This window comes from Camelus dromedarius, chromosome 17, assembly GCF_036321535.1.
Source record: "Camelus dromedarius isolate mCamDro1 chromosome 17, mCamDro1.pat, whole genome shotgun sequence".
Taxonomy (NCBI): Eukaryota; Metazoa; Chordata; class Mammalia; order Artiodactyla; family Camelidae; genus Camelus; species Camelus dromedarius.
This window is the reverse complement of record NC_087452.1, coordinates 17946434-17963928: the sequence shown is the minus strand read 5'-3', so window position 1 is coordinate 17963928 and position 17495 is coordinate 17946434. Positions and strand designations below refer to the sequence as shown.

Sequence of the window (17495 nt, the reverse complement as noted above, 5' to 3'; positions counted from 1 at the left end):
ACATACACCCTCAGACATACATTTCCTTGTGTGCACACCCTCACCATGTCATCTAGATTCTACTGCATAGGCTGATCTCTAAGTAGTGATTTTCTTTTTGAAAGTATTGTATTCAGAAGGACTAATTCTGTAAGATTTAAATAGGTATTCCAAAATCAGCATGTGTGTGTGTGTGTGTGTGTGTGCGTGTGTGTGTTTGTGCATGCGCGTGCGCACACGTGCGCATGTGTTCCATGGTGAAACAGGTTTTAGAACTTCTGAGATAGTTAAGTAGGTGCTCGCTTTGGCAGCACATATACTAGAATTGGAATGATACAGAGAAGATTAGGATGGCCCCTGCGCAAGGATGACATGGAAATTTGTGAAGCGTTTCCTATTAAAAAAAAAAAAAAGAAAATAAAGTTAAGTAGATCTTAGGATAGAGTCTCAGGATATAATTTCTCAAAGCTTTTAATGAATTAATGTGCTCCGTGTTCCCTAAGATAGGTATATTGTATGTAGAGATGTGCTGCCCAGTAGGCAGCCCCTTGTCACATGGCTATTGAGATCTGAGCTAAGATAGGCTGAAAGTGGAAAATACACAATGTAGTACGGAAGACAAGGTAGAGAATCTTTTCTTTGTGAAAGTTTCACATTTGACAAACATTAATAGACATTAAACATTTCTATTGGTTACATCCTGAAATGGGAATATGTTAGATATAGTGGATGAAATAAATACATCATTAGAATTAATCTCACCTGCTTTATTTTACCTTTATTTAATGTGACCTTAAAATTACATATGTAGCTTGCATTATATTTCTCTTGGACCACGATAATACAGAGCATTTTCCAGACTTCTTTGACCATGAGAATTAATTTTTGTATGATATGTTATTGATACCGTTTAGTAGGCTTTAAATTCCAAGATTATACTGTATGCCCTTGAGGGGGAGGTCAATCTTGGCATCAAAAGTGAAGGTTGTTTTGCATTCACCTGGGAGTGCTGCTGGGGCTGAGGATGAACATTGTGTCTAAAAGTACTTTCCTGTGATTCTAGCCGGCACACCAGCCAGGCTCTGCACTAGGCAAGAGGATGGGTCAGTGAATCCCATGTATAGTGCTCAAAATATTGCAGTGGAGACCAGCAAGTAAAAACATTGGGCTTTTCTTTTTTTAATTTTTTATTGAAGTATACCTGATTTACCATGTTGTTAGTTTCTGGTGTACAGCATAGTGAGTGATTCAGTTATTCATATATATGTTCTTTTCATATTCTTCTCCATTATGCTTTATTACAAGATATTGAATATAGTTCCCTGTGCTATATAGTAGGATCTTGGTATTTTTCTATTTTATATATAGTAGTGTATATCTGCTAATCCCAAATCCCTAATTTATTCCTCCCCTATCCCATTTTCCTTTTAGTAACCATAAGTTTGTTTTCTATGTCTGTGAGTCTGTTTCTGTTATATAAATAAGTTCATTTGTATCATATTTTAGATTCCACATATAAGTGATATTATATGCTATTTGTCTTTCTCTTTCTGACTTACTGCACTTAGCATGATAATCTCTGGGTGCATCCATGCTACTGCAAATGATACTATTTTATTCTTTTTTATGGCTGAGTAGTATTCCTATATATATATATAGGACACATATATATATATACACATATATCTCTCACATCTTCTTTATCCATTCATCTGTCAATGGACATTTAGTTTGCTTCTGTGTTTTGACTATTGTAAATGTGCTGCTATGAACATTGGGATGCACATATCTTTTCGAATTAGAGTTTTTTCCAGATATATGCCCAGAAGTGGGATCACAAGATCATATGGTAATACTGTTTTTAGTTTTTTAAGGAACCTCCCTGCTGTTTTCCGTAGTGGCTGCACCAAACCACATTCCCACCAACAGTATAGTAGAGTTCCCTTTTCTCCACCCCCTCTCTAGCATTCATTATTTGTAGACTTTTAAATGATGGCCATTCCGACCGGTGTGAGGTGACACTTCATTGCAGTTCTGATTTGCATTTCTCTAATTATTTGTGATATTGAGCATCTTTTCATGTACCTATTGGCCGTCTGTAAAAACATTGTGCTTTTCAATGCTTACTCAAATCAGACTCCTGGGCACCCTCTCAAACCTTGTGGATGAGATCTCTGGGAGTGGGGCATTTGTAACGAGTACTCCCGGTGATTCTGAGACACATTGAAGTTTGAGAACAATTGCGCTAGCTAGGTGGATAAATATGAATAAAAGAGCTTCATTCGTCAGCTTCTTGTTTGCAAGCAACAGATTTAGGTCGAAAGGGAGTTAACCAGTGGGAAGGATACCAAGGGCTTGCAGGATTAAAAGAAAGCTAGAGAAACAGGCTTGAAAAATAGAACATAAGAAAATCTCACAGGCTTGGCAGCAGGTACCGTAGCTTAGCTCTGGTCAAGATACCACCCAAGTTTCAACCTCCAGTGGTTTCCACCATCTTTGCATCACACATGTGAGATTTAAAGTGTGAGATAGGCCTCGTGGTCATGTATGTGTTGGGGTGAGGGCAAGGTTTGACCTCCTCCGTTTCTGTTTCAGGAAACAGCAGCGAGAGGCAGCTTCTGGGAATAGCCATCCCTGTCTACCAGCCCCATGGTTACAAATAATGGTGAATTCCTAAAAAAGAGAGGTCAAAATACTACTCAGAAAGTGTGCATGGTGAAGTGGAAGAGGGAGGGATCGCATGCTCAGCAGCAACCAAACAACACCATCCTGGAGTAAAATAGTTCCCAAAATGGAAAAATCTAGCGCAGAGGTGTTAGCTGAGAGGAAAAAATATCAACGTGTATTACTGGAATTCTTCTGTAAGGAAGATGTGTTTCTTCTCTCCCATTTATTTGCTTATTCTTCATGTATTTATGTCATTACATACATGTAAATATTTGTTATGCTTTGGGTTATAATCCAGTACTATTGTTATGTGTTGTGTTGCCCAAATTTTTAAACTTTGGTCATTGGAGGCTCTTTCGATTGGCTTCTATGTCCTTTCTCCAAACTGGTCTCCAGAATAGTCTAGGCTTCTTGAAGGTGATGATTGTGTCTTGTGTGACTTTGTGAAATGAACAGTGCCTTTTCCGCAGATGTCACTGGGCTGGAAGTTAAAAGTCCATGTTATTCTTTCAGCGTAGAAGCTACTCTTAAGTGTGAGCTTGTGCAACTAAACAGCTTTTCTCTAGGACATATTTACGATGTGCAGAGAGTTCAACGACTTTTAATACGTGTCCAATTGCATGATGCCACTTCATCTCCACAGTCAGCCTGTGAAGGTCATGTTCAAACCACTTGATAACCAATATCGGGGTAAACACCACTGGCCGGTTAGGGCCCACACTGGCCTTGGCAGTGGAGCAGGGTCTCAGGGGGCCCTCTGCAGGGTCAGGTTTTAACTCCTTAGCTGCTGGAGAGATCTAGGTCAGGTCCAATCCAGGAAGACTCTGAGAAATAAGCCTGGATGGCTAGGGCAGCAGTCTGGGGACAGTGATCAGGCATGAGGTCAAGGAATGCAGCTCTGTAACAACCACTGCAAAAATATCTAAATATTTTAACACATGGTACAGCTGTATTGGTCTACACCAGCCCATAATGACTGAAAACTTTCCCTGCCTATTAGGCAAGGATTAATATGCTCATCTTATAAATTGAGATCAAGTAATGTGCCAGGCTGCAGAGTTAAAGATAAGGCTAAGTTTTCCAATAGTGTCCTTTCACAACACCATGGCATTTGGAAATTAAGGAAATGAATTTTAATTTTGAAACTAACCCAGGTTCAGATGCACTGTCTGTTTTCCTCAGAACTCCTCCTCATGGTATGAAATGGGATATTATGGCATTTAAATTCTAAACAAAGGATGCTTGAATTGACCACTGACACTGTGATTAGACTTCCTGCTCATGGGGGCAGACAAGACACTTTTTCTTGGCTTTCTTGATGTACATCAAGTATGGAAGTGTGTTTCTCTTTTTTCCAACCTGGGACTCCATCCTCCTGCAGGAATGCTCTGCTCCAAAGAGCTGGCAGGACTCTGGAGAGCTAATGTCAATGATGGTCACATGACTTCCTCCTCAGTCTTCTTCACTGGACCACCTGTGGTTCTGCACAGCCGGGGTTGACAAGGGGCTGCGGTTCTCATTGGACTGTATTTTTAAATTCTTGATTTCATCCTTCATTCTCCAAATAGATCCTCACCCCTGGGTAGAAGCGCAGGTTTGAATGTTCTGTCTTCCAACCAGGGGATCAGATCGAGGCATATACCTGTGTAAACGTGTATGTGTTGCGGGGGAGCTTGTGTGTTGTGGGCTAAATTTTGCTTTTTGCTGACTCATTCAAAACCCCAGAGGTCTTTGCTTTGAACAGGTGCAATTATATGAAAAAGGAAAATGCCGCAGCTGGTATCTGTATAGAAAGACAAGCTTATCTATCACTCTGTGTAACAATTAAGTATTTACTCTTTTCAGCATAATATGCAGGAGAGATCCCTGCAAGGGCATTGGGCTGTAGTTAGGGCATCCAGTAAAAATAACCCCCAGTATTTTTTGTACATGTTATGTGAAGGTGGAGGTAGATGATCATGATGTTTACTTAGGGAGGATGTGATTATTCAGTTTCTAAATCTAGTAACTCCACCTTTTTTTTTTTTTTAATGATAGAACTTACAAATGAGCTTCAAATAGCACTCATGTGGAGGCTCTGAACACAGTATTGATAGAGTTCACTTTTAAACAAGAGAAGGTCTTCAGATCCCTCTAGAAGCAGGCCAAGGACTTTCTTATTAAAAAAAAAATCCAAACGGAATCAATTGCTACTAACTACAAAGGTTTATGCTTTCTATTATTATCATTCTCTTAATGGAGAATCTAATGAATGTTTAAATGCCAGGCCCTGATGAGGAAGACATCCCACAGCCAGGATCCCTCCTGTGGGTCCCTGCACTCTTCCCAGTTATCCACTAGAACTTACTCCCTGGACCTTCTAGGAGGTACAGGGCCAGGGAAGATGCAGTCCTCACAGAAGACTCAGCAGTAGGCAGCCAGGTTCAGAGACAGAATATTTAATTTCTAAGCCTTGAATTCCCCATCTTAAAAATGGAGACAATAATAGCACCTGCCTTATGAGGTCATTTTATAAAATAAATGAGATAACTGGATTAAAGTTTCTTACCCAGGGTTAATGCTCAATGAATGTCAGCTAGTATTATTGCTGTGTTCAGTCCTCTTGGGGCCAGGGCTGACTGGACCAAAAGTAAGGAAAACCAGTGAATAGACTGCCCAGTGTCCTATTCCAAGAATAGCATCACTTGGTAAGTCCTCAGAAATTTGGCTGGATAATGCTAAGGGGAAAAGGCTATTATCTGTAGACACTGAAGCTGTAAGATCAAGATGTAGAAGGAAGGTCACACTGGGAACCAGGATGAACCATAGGAAAACTTAATGTCTAGGCTTCTCTGATTTCTGCCTTCTGCGAACACTTTTTGGACTATCCAGTTTACTCATTTAATTCTAGTTTTGTTACTTTCGACTTGAATGCGTGTGTGTTGGTGTTGTGTCCTTGCATCATTTAGGGTCTAGACAAGACAACTGCGACTACTCTAGATATCTCACACAGGGAGGATTTATCATAGGGAACATGTTACTCAGGGAATGAAAAAGCTGAAAAGTGATACAAGGGGCGTGAGATTACAAATAGTGGGAAGCCAGTTCCAGCCTTAGGGCTGGGGAGAGAAAGTTTCCAAATAAGTTATTTAGTGTAAGTTACCAAAGCCCATGATTTGGGGCCATATGCTGGAAGCTGGAACCCTAAGAGGTTGCCAGGCAGGAACCGGGGTCAGAGAGAGGGGCTGTCCCGCAGACGGGAAGCTACAAGGGAGACAGCGCCATGTCAGAGGCACCCTGTGAAGCAGAGAGCGGAGAGAAGTGCAGCAGATTCTACCTCCTCTTGCCCTTCACTCATGCGCAGGTGCCTCCCATTGGCCAAACTGCCTGAAAACCAGAGAGCAATCGAGCCTGAGGAGTGTGGTTCCCTAAGGAATGGAGCTGAGAGCAAAAAGGCACAGGACCAATAAGGTCCCAGCCATACCCGCTGCTCCTTGTCATCTATGGTGTCTCCTGGGTGTTCCCCCCATAGGTGGTAAGGGCGTTATTCGTGTGATAGATGTATTATTGCCTCTGTTTGGGGTGTGGTTCTGTCTCTAAAGATAAGAGCTGTGAGAAGAGAAGCACTGGCATTCCAGAGTCAAATTCAAGAGAACAGGCTTAAACGTAACAGGGATCTTTTTAAACTCATAGCAGTCTGCAGCTCTTGTCTTAAGTTTTCCAGCTACAACCTGATGACTCAAAAGATTTTTTTTTTTCGGTTTGGTTTTTAGCAAATCTTGATTATCCATGTGATCAGCCCTCTCTACAGGATCTGGAGGCAATGATTAGCAGGAGACTAGCTGTGAACTGAACAAGATAACTTTGCACTTGAAAGGGATTCACTTTGCATCCTTAATCCCAAGGATATTTTAAATAGCATTGAAGTAAGTGTTTGCACATGACCTGAGTTAGTAATTTTGGTTTTGTTATGTATTTTTTCCAGTCACTTTAATGTGTGTGTGTGTGTGTGTGTGTGTGTGTGTGTGTATTAATTGCATCTAGATTAAATATCAAAACAATTGAAAGTCCCAGGCAGTTCTTACATTGTAAAAGCTAATTTTAGTTCATCAGTGCAGTGTCAGAAATTGTATCTATTTGTAGACTGTGACTTTGTGACACAGTTTTTGTCATTTCCAATGCCTCAAGGCAGAGAGGTAGATTTGAACAGGACTGGCTGTTAACATCCTGCTATTGCTGGACACCGTTGAGTAGAGTGAGCTAGACTTCTTCACCATCTGGAAACCCCAAGGGAACTCCTTCCCAGCTTAGTATTTACTCATCCTGACACTTGTTCCTTTGTTCACCCTTTGCCTCAAGGAGTTCACCAATGGTGTATTTATTTTTCAAGCAGTCCTTGCAAGAGCTCTCACCTTACTGACAAACAAATCAAAGACTTACTGGGTCTTGGGCTGAAAATATCCCTGTATGTCCATGTGTTACGGAAACGACAGGCCAGTCAAGAAACAAGCACCACTCGGAGGGTTGGAGTACTCAGATGTATTACGCCCCGGCGGGCTCAGAGGGGCTTCTGCTCCGAAGCTCTGAGCACCTCCAAGACGTGCGCATGAGGTTTTATAGGGTAAAGTACAAGCTTGGGGTATTCGGCCAATAGGCATGGAACAGCTTTAGCAGCATTATCATCACAAAAGTGGAGGTGGGGAGGCAGCAAACCGACATTCCAAAGCCAGATATGTATCTTTGAAAATCCAGCTGGCTAGCAAAAACACATAAACAGCAAACCAACACTAATTAACTTAGATTTACAAGTTAGTCCAGCAGAACTCAGATCAGTATTCAAATACTTAGATTTGTGAGTTATCTTGTTAGACCAGCCCAGCCTCTCCTTCACATTCCTAGACTTGTGAGTTATCTTGTTAGACCAGCCCGGTTTTTCCTTCACACGTGGAGAGTGGGATTATATAGCCAAGAACTCCATTGTTTGAAACATAACATGCTACATTTCACACCTTGTGACTCTGGGATGAATCCAACCTCATCATAGTGTACGAACCTTTTTATGTGTGGTCGGATTCGGTTTGCTAATATTTTGCTGAGGATTTTTGCATCTACATGTTAACCCTATTCCTCTCAAAATCCCGCTTGCCCCTCTCCATAAATACAGAGGTTTGGACCCCAGGCAGCCATATTTCTACAACTTGAGTTCATCCACATTAATTGGACCAGAGTGGTCAATCACATGACCTATTTAGAGCCAATCAGTTTCTCTGTCCCTAGAATTTACAATAGAGAGACTGCTGTTCAGGGTCGTCTGGTGCTTTGAACCAAGAATTTGTTGCCTAGGAAGATGTAAGTAGCCATATGGCCAAGGGCATGCAGTTCAATTACCTTGGTATGACTTGGTATGTTGAGGTTATAAAAATACGTATTGCAAAATATCGGTGGCTTAAATAAAGGTTTATTTCTCACTTATGCTCCATGTCTGTCATGAGTTGGCGTTGGTGGGGAAGCTATTTTCCTGTCATCGTTACTTAGGGACCCAGGCCATAAGGAATCTCCACCATTGGTGATTGCTGTAGATGAGGGAAGAGAATATGACAGATTACACACTGACCCTTAAAGGCTTCTGCCTGGATGCCAAATGACTTGCTTCTGTTCTTATTTCTTTGGCTAAAGCAAGACATGTGGTCAAGTCTGATTTCAAGTGTATGGGAAGTTCAATCTTACCCTGTGCCTGAAAGGAGGGAAATGGAATCTTGGTGAACAGTCCTGATGGTCATTGTAATGAGGAATCCGTGGCAGAGTGCCACCAGTAAGGGTCATTCTTCTTTCTCTCTTTATTTTCCCTCCTTCCCTTTCCTTAATTTAAACAATTATTTTCTATATCACAAAAATGATATATTTAAACTTCAAGAAATTCAAATAACACTGAAACGTTAAAAAATTGCTTACTTCTTTTCTTCTGCCAGGGATAACCACTCTTAACAGGTAGGATGGGGAACCTAATTCCAGATCTTTTTTTTACACAATGCAGTTATAAATATTATAGTACATTTTAAAATGACCAAAATAGGGTCACACAATACATAGCATCTTGCAAAGTGCTTTTTTTTTTCATGTATGTCTTTCATGTATATCTCTCCTTGCTTCTAAGTCAGGAAACAAAAACAACAACAGCACAACATTCACAGCAGTCATTTACTGAATACCTAGGTTGTGCCCCTCACTGTTTTTGGGATGGAGTACTCACCATGAAATAAGACAATGTTTCTGTCCTTAAGAATTTTATATTCTATTGAGGAGAGATCTGTGTCTGATCCTGTCTCCATCACCAATAGTTGTGAGACCTTAGATGGATATCTTGGCATTAGGACCTGTGTGTGTTTGGAGGGGGGTGTGTTTTAAACAACAACAAAAGTCAAGGGGTGGGCCATTTGTTTTCACTGTACCTTTGGGTTTAATTCTAACTATATTAGGACTTGTGTTCTGTTCTTGCAAACAACAGACACTGGCTCTCACTAACTGAAGCAAAAAGAAGGAATTAACTGGAAGAATATTGTGAAGCTTGAAGACCAGAAGAAGGAGTTAAACAGTCACATCTGGGGAAGTGCAGGAGGAACCAGGAGTCCTTGGGTGACTCTCTGTGGCAGGAACTCATAGTTTGATTTTGTAGGATGCATCTACTGGATGACTCAGCTCCAGGGGCCTTCCTCGCCCTGGGGTTTCTGTAGGAGATTCAGCTTTCTGAGTGAGAGAAGCTTTTTGGTCTAGGTTGGGTCAGCATTTCACTCCTTTGACCAGAGGGAGTTGGCTACTGTTGACTGACAGCTGTACCAATGGCACCTGTGATGGAGGTGGGGCAGTTTCCCAAAGGGAAAAAGGAGTGCCCTTAGGAGCAGAAGGAAAGAAGGAAGGAAGGCTGACTCAGTCAAAAACCAGTGTTCACTGCACGAATTTCCTTCTTTTCCTCCATCCTGTTACTGTCTTTTTCTCTCTCCTTTTCTATTCTGAATTTTCTGCTTTGCTTCTGCTTGTCACTGTCTTAGGTTTGGCAGCCAACAACAGGCTTTGTGTAATTGAGCTCATGGGGTTTCAGTGTCTGGGGGGTTCTAATCTCTACTTTGATGACTTGATGAGAATGCCTTCTGCACAGGTGGTTGAACTGCAGCATGTTCACCAGTTTTTCAACACAAGGAGTGCTCCATGCCGTTCATGTTTTCCTAGACAGTGAAACTGAAAACTCCTAAATGTACTTACGGCACTGTTTATAACAGTGAAAACTGGATGCAAACGAAGTGATCAAGAAGAGACTGATTAGAGAGTCATGCCATCTCTTGTACAGCTTTTCATACAGTGATTCAGCTCTTTTTTCCCCCCACTTCTTTAATTATTTTTTAATTCTTGGAGAATCTGAGAAGAAATGTAGGCTCCTTTGCTAGAAAAAATGTGCATACATCGTACATACAATTTCTCGTAAATGTTTTGGGTATTTGCAAACCCATTAAAAATTTACCTCTAAATCTAGGAGTTGTTCATAACCACTTTATATGTTCTTGATGTAATAGAATACTGTCTAGGCTTAATCATTATGCTAAGTATATTTTCAAGATGAAAAGCTGTTCAAAATATACTATGTAAAGAAAAATATGAGCTTCTGAGTCTGCAACAGTTTAAAAGCATGCTTGCTTTATTTTAATTGTCAGTAAGATGAAAATATAACCCAGGGGACAGAGAGTATGTCTTCACCCCATCCTCCCTTCTAGTCTCTATTTGAGAAAGGCAGAGAAGTCTAGTGTCTCTCTGAGGTGATATGAAGGACTAGTAAGGTTGTCACTCAGGATCACTATGTTGACAGTGAAAAGAGATAAGGCTCATTCCAAAAACTTCTTGTTTTTGGTTATTCAAGGTATTTGGATTATTAAATACTAATGGTATATTTGGCCTCAAAGGTGTCAAATGCAATTTATCTTCCCCTCCCATATCTGCAGAAAACTCCCTCCAATCGAAAAGTAACATTTTTGATTAAGAGTTTACCACACAGACAAAAATGTTTATAAAAAAAAGACCAAAATGTATCCATACAATGGAATGCTATATAGTAATAAAAACAAACTAAGTCACACACATTATCATAAAGATGTATCTTTTAAAAACTTTGAGTAGAAGAATCCTCAGATTCATACTATTCAGTTTCTGATTACTTAATCTATTGTTTATGGCAAATTATACTCCAGTGCTTCTTGGTTTAATACAACAGAAATCATTTATCATCACTCATGGTTTCTGTGGGTCAGATAATTGGGAGTGGCTTGCAGCATTTCTGCCTCGGGGGGCTCATGAGGTTGTAGCCAAATGCCCTTTTGGGCTACACTTATCTGAAGGTTTGACTTGGGATGGGGGATCAGGACTCTGCACAGGGCTGCTGTAGTTTCCTCATGCTTCCCACAGCTTGAACAATCTGAGAGAACTAGGCAGAAGTTGCAATAAACTTTTCTGACAGCTGTAGAAGCTGGTTACATAAACTAGCCCTGAATTAATGTGAGGAGAGACCATCAGGACATCAGGATCATTGGGCACCATCTTGGAAGCTGGCTACCATAATTTCATTTCTCTAAAACCCCCAAATAGGCAAAAATGAACTATACTGCTTAGAGTGGAACACTTAGGTGGTAAAACTACAGAAAAAGAAATGATTACCATGAAAGCGGTTACCTCTTTGAGGGAAGTTGTTGTGAGTGGACAGAGATCATTATTTGTGAAAGAATACATTTATGTCTTATGCACTTTTCCAAAGTGTAATATATTTCATAATGGGAAGAAAAGGTCTCTGAAAACATTCAACCAAAAGAGAATTGACATGAGAAACAGAAAGCGTTCTGTTCTCTTTTATGCCTCAAACACAGATCAGTGGATTCCTAAAGGCTAATTTAAGGTGTGGTCAAAAGAGGACTAAAAAGAACAACAGCAGGAGCTAACAATAACATAAATTAGCCAACAATTCTTACGAGTTTCAGCCAACACACAGCAAAGTGCATAATACTGATTTCCTTATTTAATTCTTACAAACACCAATTTGGTTTTATTACCCCATTTTTTACAAATAAGGAAATTGAGAATTAGGGTGATTTAGGAATCTTACTCAGCATCACACAGCCAGTAAGTGGTGGAGCCAGAGATCGAAGCCAGCCAGTGCTCCCTTCTGATGTAGAAAAGAATGTCAGTGACTAACATTTGTAAATCTCAACCTATAATATAAAAAAAAATTTTTTTAAGTTTCTTCTGAATGGCACAGGAAACTAGGTTCAGTATCTTGTAATCACCTTAATGAAAAAAATATGAAAACAAATATATGTATCTATATGCATGACTGGGATATTGTGCTGTACACCAGAAATTGACACATTGTAATTGACTGTACTTCAATTAAAAAAAAAAAAGAAAGTTGCTGAGCAAGTAGATCTTAAAAGTTCTCATCACAAGGAAAAAAAAGAAAAGAAAGTCACACTATAACTATACATAAGGAAATAAGTATATATAAGGAAATAAGTACAAGGAAATAAGAATATATCAGTGTATATACTATAAGACCATAAGTATATATAAGGAAAGCTTTAGCTGAATCAATCAACTCATCTTTCTCAGTGTGTGACTGATACAGAGTAAGTACTACACAGGTATTTTTTAAATGGATCAAGAAATAAAGATTTATTTATTTTATTTATTTACAAAAGTCTTGTGTGGAGTATGTCATATTGCCAACCACTATCTGTGTGTTTTATAAGTAGAATTCCTTAATGGTCCTCCTACCACCCTCTGACATTCAGTCTAATACATCTTTAAGAAATAAGTCCCTGGAGACCTCCCCTTCTTCTCCCGTCCCTAGGCCAGAAGTTTTCTGTTTTTCCAGCTACTTGACTGTTGACCCCTGGGGCTTAATATTTTAGCATATTACTTTGGCAAGTCAGTTTAACAGCAGTGCATTGAGTCTCCCTATGCATTATTGAGTTCTAGGGGGAAATAAAGATGAATATATTTTCATCTGCAACCTGACAAATGAGTCCTTGTGTTTTAAAACTTTCTACGGGTTTTGTGTCAACATGATTGGGAACATCAAATCCCTTGAGGTTTACCCCTGCAGGCTTCACGACAGGAAATGTGCATGTGTCTTGGCTTATTTCGATTTCTGATTTTAGTTCCTCTAATAAGTGCTAAATATGATTCATTCGGTTATTTTCGAGCATGGTGTTGTTCCGGGTCTCCCACTAGCAAGTCTGAACATGTCCGCTTATTGCTCTAATGAAGAGATCTCAGCGTCCTTATCAGCATTGCCACTGGGAGACAGGCTAAATTCTGCTCTGATAAATTAATTCAGACTAGGATAGAACATTAGTGATGGAGAAGTTAGTTATTTTGTTCAATCAATATTTGCCTACGTGTACAAATGAGCACTGTGGAGAACCTACTAAAAGTTCTATTTTCATTTGCAGCATCCTTGTTGTCCTTACAAAAAGGAACATTGTGAGTTTGCTAGAAAACATCTTTTCTTTTACTTGATGGCTAATCCATTAGTTTTATTCAGTAGATAGTTATTAAATATCCAGTGTGAGCATGGTCCCAGGCCTGTAGACGCTCACGGTCTGGGCAAGGAAGGATAGGGGTGTTTTAGGTGTGTGTGTGTGTGTGTGTGTGTGTGTGTGTGTGTGGCGGGGGTGGTGGTGGGAGTAGGGGTTGTGAAGGTGGTGGTAGTTGTGTATAGAAAGTTAAGCAAGTAATTACAATACTGTGTACTGACGACAGTGTATCTAGGGAACTTAGGGATGGGGCCTGTAAACCAGTGTGGGAGCCTGATGAAGGCTGGCAGTGTATAGCAAAGCTTCCTGGAGAAGATAGCATGTGAGCTGAGTCTTAAAGGCTAAAGATGTGTGTTGGGCCAAAGAGGAAAGAAAGGTGCTCCAGACACAGAGAAACAACATGGCATATTCCAGGAACTTTGGCAGTTTGGGTCACTGAAAGCAACTTAATACCGAAGTCAGGGAGTGATCTCAGAAAAGGTCAAGAGGATGGGAGGATCCAGGACACGGAGAGCTGGATATCCAATGTTAAAGAGCCTGATCTTTTTTCTTTTTTCTTTAATTGAAGTACAGTCAGTTACAATGTGTCAATTTCTGATATACAGCACAATGTCCCAGTCATGCATATACATACATGCATTTGTTTAAAGAGCCTGAACTTTATTCTGAACAATGGGGATTCTGAGAGGGTTTAAAATAGGGAAAAGACAAGATGAGATTTGTGTCCTAGAGAGATCCCTCTTAGAAAATTTTCAAAAACATGCCTGCTTTTTTGTCTAGTATTCGATTTCTAGGCAATTATTGTGGATGGGAGCAAAGATTTAGTTACTAGGATAGCAGCAGAATTATCTTTACCTACAATAGTGAAAAACTGAAAACAACCTAAAGGTCCAGCAATAGAGAGATTAGAAAAATAAGTTCTAGTAAATTTACTTAATGGAAAGTATATTTTAAAAACAAAAATGATGTTATAGACAGGGAAAGCTATTTATAATACTACATGAAAGGGCAAAGTAGGTGATGAAGTGGTATATTCAGTATGATCTCCTTCTGAATATTTCCTGATATATATATATTATATAATCATTATATAATATAATGAAATACCTAGGTGCAAATATCTCTGGATAGTGGTATTATGAGTGTTTAAAATTCTTTCCCTTTTACTTATCTGCATTTTCTAATTAAAAGTAAGTATTACTTTTCGATTAGAAGATAAACCTATTTTACATGTTTTACAGAAAAGCCAGTAATCTCACTTTGGTAGTTGTTTAGAGGAAGACAGAGAAGTAGGACCGCCCACTTTGGAGTGTATATTCCTTCTTTTTGCTGTATTATCTTACGGAATGTTTGGTGTTCCCCTTACTTCAATTCCTGTGACCTAAGACACTTTGGAACAAGAGTGAAAGCCTGACCTTGGTTGATTGCTCTGCATTAGAGTCAAAGTCCACACACAGGTCAAACCGCTCTTCCTCCATTGCCTTGATAGCTGTGGGGTGACAGCCACCTGCTGTCACTGGCCTGGCTTTGGTGCTTATGAGCTACAAGAGGCACTTCTTCATAAAATTAAAAAAAAATTTTTTTGTAATTAAAAAATTGAAATATAGTTGATTTACAGTATTTTATTAGTTTCAGGTGTACAACATAGTGTACAGCATTTGCATTATTGATTCAAAATTTTTATAGACTGTACTCCATTTAAAGTTGTTACAAAGTATTGGCCCTATACCCTGTAATAGGCACATCTTTTCTCTGAATCCTCTCCCTGACTCAACATAGTCTCTGAATCCTCTTCCCAACTAGACCTTGACTTTTGGACTTGCATTTGTGTTGATCAATTTTAGCAAGAATCCTGTCAAGTCAGTTTAGCCAGCATCCCCCACCCTTGATATCTGATCACCTTCTTCATCCCCACCATCCCCTAGGAAATATCTGATTACCCTTGCCTACCTTCAGCAAGAATACTGTTAGGTCAGTTTAAGCAAAGAATTACAGTACTCTTTTACTGATTTTCTACCCACTGACCACCTTCCACCCCCCTCCCCAACACACATTCTGCCTCTTGGATATAAATCCCCAGCTTTTCCTTGTTTATGAAGTTGAGCCCAATCTCTTACCTCTACTGCAATACCACATTGCAGTAGTACCTACGCCTATTGCAAGTCTTCCTGAATAAAGTTGGTCTTACTGTTTCTTAATAAGTGTCGAAACAGTTTCTTCTCTAGCAGCTTTTGACAAGGTAAAAGTACCCCAAAACCCATTGCTCAGCTCTTATCCCATTGCTCCATTGTTATCAGCTATTCCGGAGACTCATCAGATTTCCCTTCCGAAAGTCGTTTAAATCACCCTCCAGATTTCAGCCAGCCCTTTCTCTAATACATTTATATTACCATTTATATTCAAATCCAAGCTTCACAGATTTTGCATTGGATTATTTATTGATCATCCTTTTTCGTTTGTTCAAATCAGAACTCAGATAAAGTCTACAAAATGTATTTGAGTGATATGTCTTTTTTCTCAATTCATTTTTTTAAATTGAGATATCATTCACATACCTAATATGACTTCTAAATCTTTAAAAAATCTATAGCAGTTCCTCCTTCCCCTTTAATTCATGGTATTTCATATTTATTTTTTGAAGATTTCTCAATGTCTTGTAGAATTTCTCAATTTCTGGGTTTGTCTGATTACATCCTTGTGGTATTATTAAATTTCTCTCTCTTTTTTTTTCTGTATATTGGTGGTACTTTTCATATTTTATGTCCTAGATTTTTCTTTCTTCCTTCCTTCCCCTTCTTTTCTTCCTTCCTTCATTCCTTCCCTCATTCCTTCCTTTCTCTCTTTTATGCTCTCTTGATGTAGCTTTGTCACTTCTCCAAGAATTCATCTCTTTCCTGCTCAGTGGTTTCTCCTTTTTCAGACAGTTGTAGGATCTACCTATCTATCACTTTATTTATCCATGAAATCATTTTCATTCCTATTCCTAAAAAAGGCAAGGACCACATCTTGGGTGCAGGGAGTACAGGTGGCTCGTCACTGCCATTTCCCCCATATCTAGCACATAATGTGGCTGGCACACAGTAGGGGCTCCACAAATAGTTGTTTAGCTAAATGAACATAAAAGTATAAATCACACACCCATTATCTGCTGCTTAACATTTGCTGCCTCGGGTGTGGTTTCTCATTGTGTTACAAGCCTTTATTCAACTCCTGGACTTTGAGCCTCTTGAAGGGAGGGAGGAAATCAACTACATTCTTGTAGTCTGGGTACCTAACACAACACTATGTTCATAATCAGTGCATGTTCAGTGCATACTGTAATGGGGACCCTTGCCTGTCTATCCTTACTGGATTTTTATGTGCTCCAATAAGAGGTGCATGTGTAAAAAAGTAAAGTATTACATAAATATAGGTTATATTATTAATGAAAATAATTATAATCATTGGCCGTTGCTTTTGTGCTTTTAATAGGCATAGTCCTTGGTAGAAATGTATGGAGCTTGACTTTTATCACCTTTTAAAGAAGAGGTATCTGCTCCTAGGGTTCAATTCACTAATGAAGGGGGATTACAGGGGCCATCTACCAGGTGGCCAACTTTTGGTTACATGAATTAATGGTGTGGCAGCCCACAGAAAATTGTCCATTAGTAGGAGTAAAAGATCTTTAGGGTGATTACTCAAAGCTCTTTTGGTTGCAACTGAGAGAAGCCTAAACCAAAAGTTCCAGCCGAAAGAAGAAAATTTTTTGGTTCATATATATGAAAAGCCCAAGGATCTCTGAGTTCAAGTATGGCTGAACAGGGAGCTGGGACAATGTTATTGTTGTTTTCTGTTTCTCAGTTTTGCTTGTTTCTGCTTCTCTTCGATGGTTGATCTTATCTCCCTCTCTCTTCTTTTTGATCAGCTTCACTATGTGGCCATAAGTAATAAGCTCTAGGTTTCCTTCCTTTCAGCACTGTGCTTCCAAGAATTAGACAATCTTTCCCAGTTGCCCTAAAAGAAAAGTTCCAGGGAGGACTGCTAGTCATGTTAGGGTCCTGGGTCCATCCCTCGTGAAATCACCATGGCTAGGAAAATGGGCCCACTGGTTGGTCAGGATTAGGTCACACACCCACTATCCCTGGGTAGCAGATGACACCATAACTGATAACCCTGACAGAGGTAATGGAAGAGAAAATTTCCTGAACTGAGAGTAAGATGAGATCAGAAGAATAGGTGCAGGGAAAAAAATAACAGCTATCTGTGTGTACCCCAGGGCAAGCTCAGCTAGAGCTCTGTGTCAAGGGATCTCTGTGGAAA

At 39.6% G+C, this 17495-nt stretch overlaps 1 non-coding gene across 1 annotated transcript; it reads left to right on the top strand.

Moving 5' to 3' along the window:
- Positions 1-274: 274 nt before the first annotated feature.
- LOC116158386 (U6 spliceosomal RNA) lies at positions 275-381 on the top strand. The gene has a single exon (XR_004142692.2). It is a non-coding gene; the product is annotated as a U6 spliceosomal RNA (small nuclear RNA).
- The last annotated feature ends 17114 nt before the right edge of the window (positions 382-17495 follow it).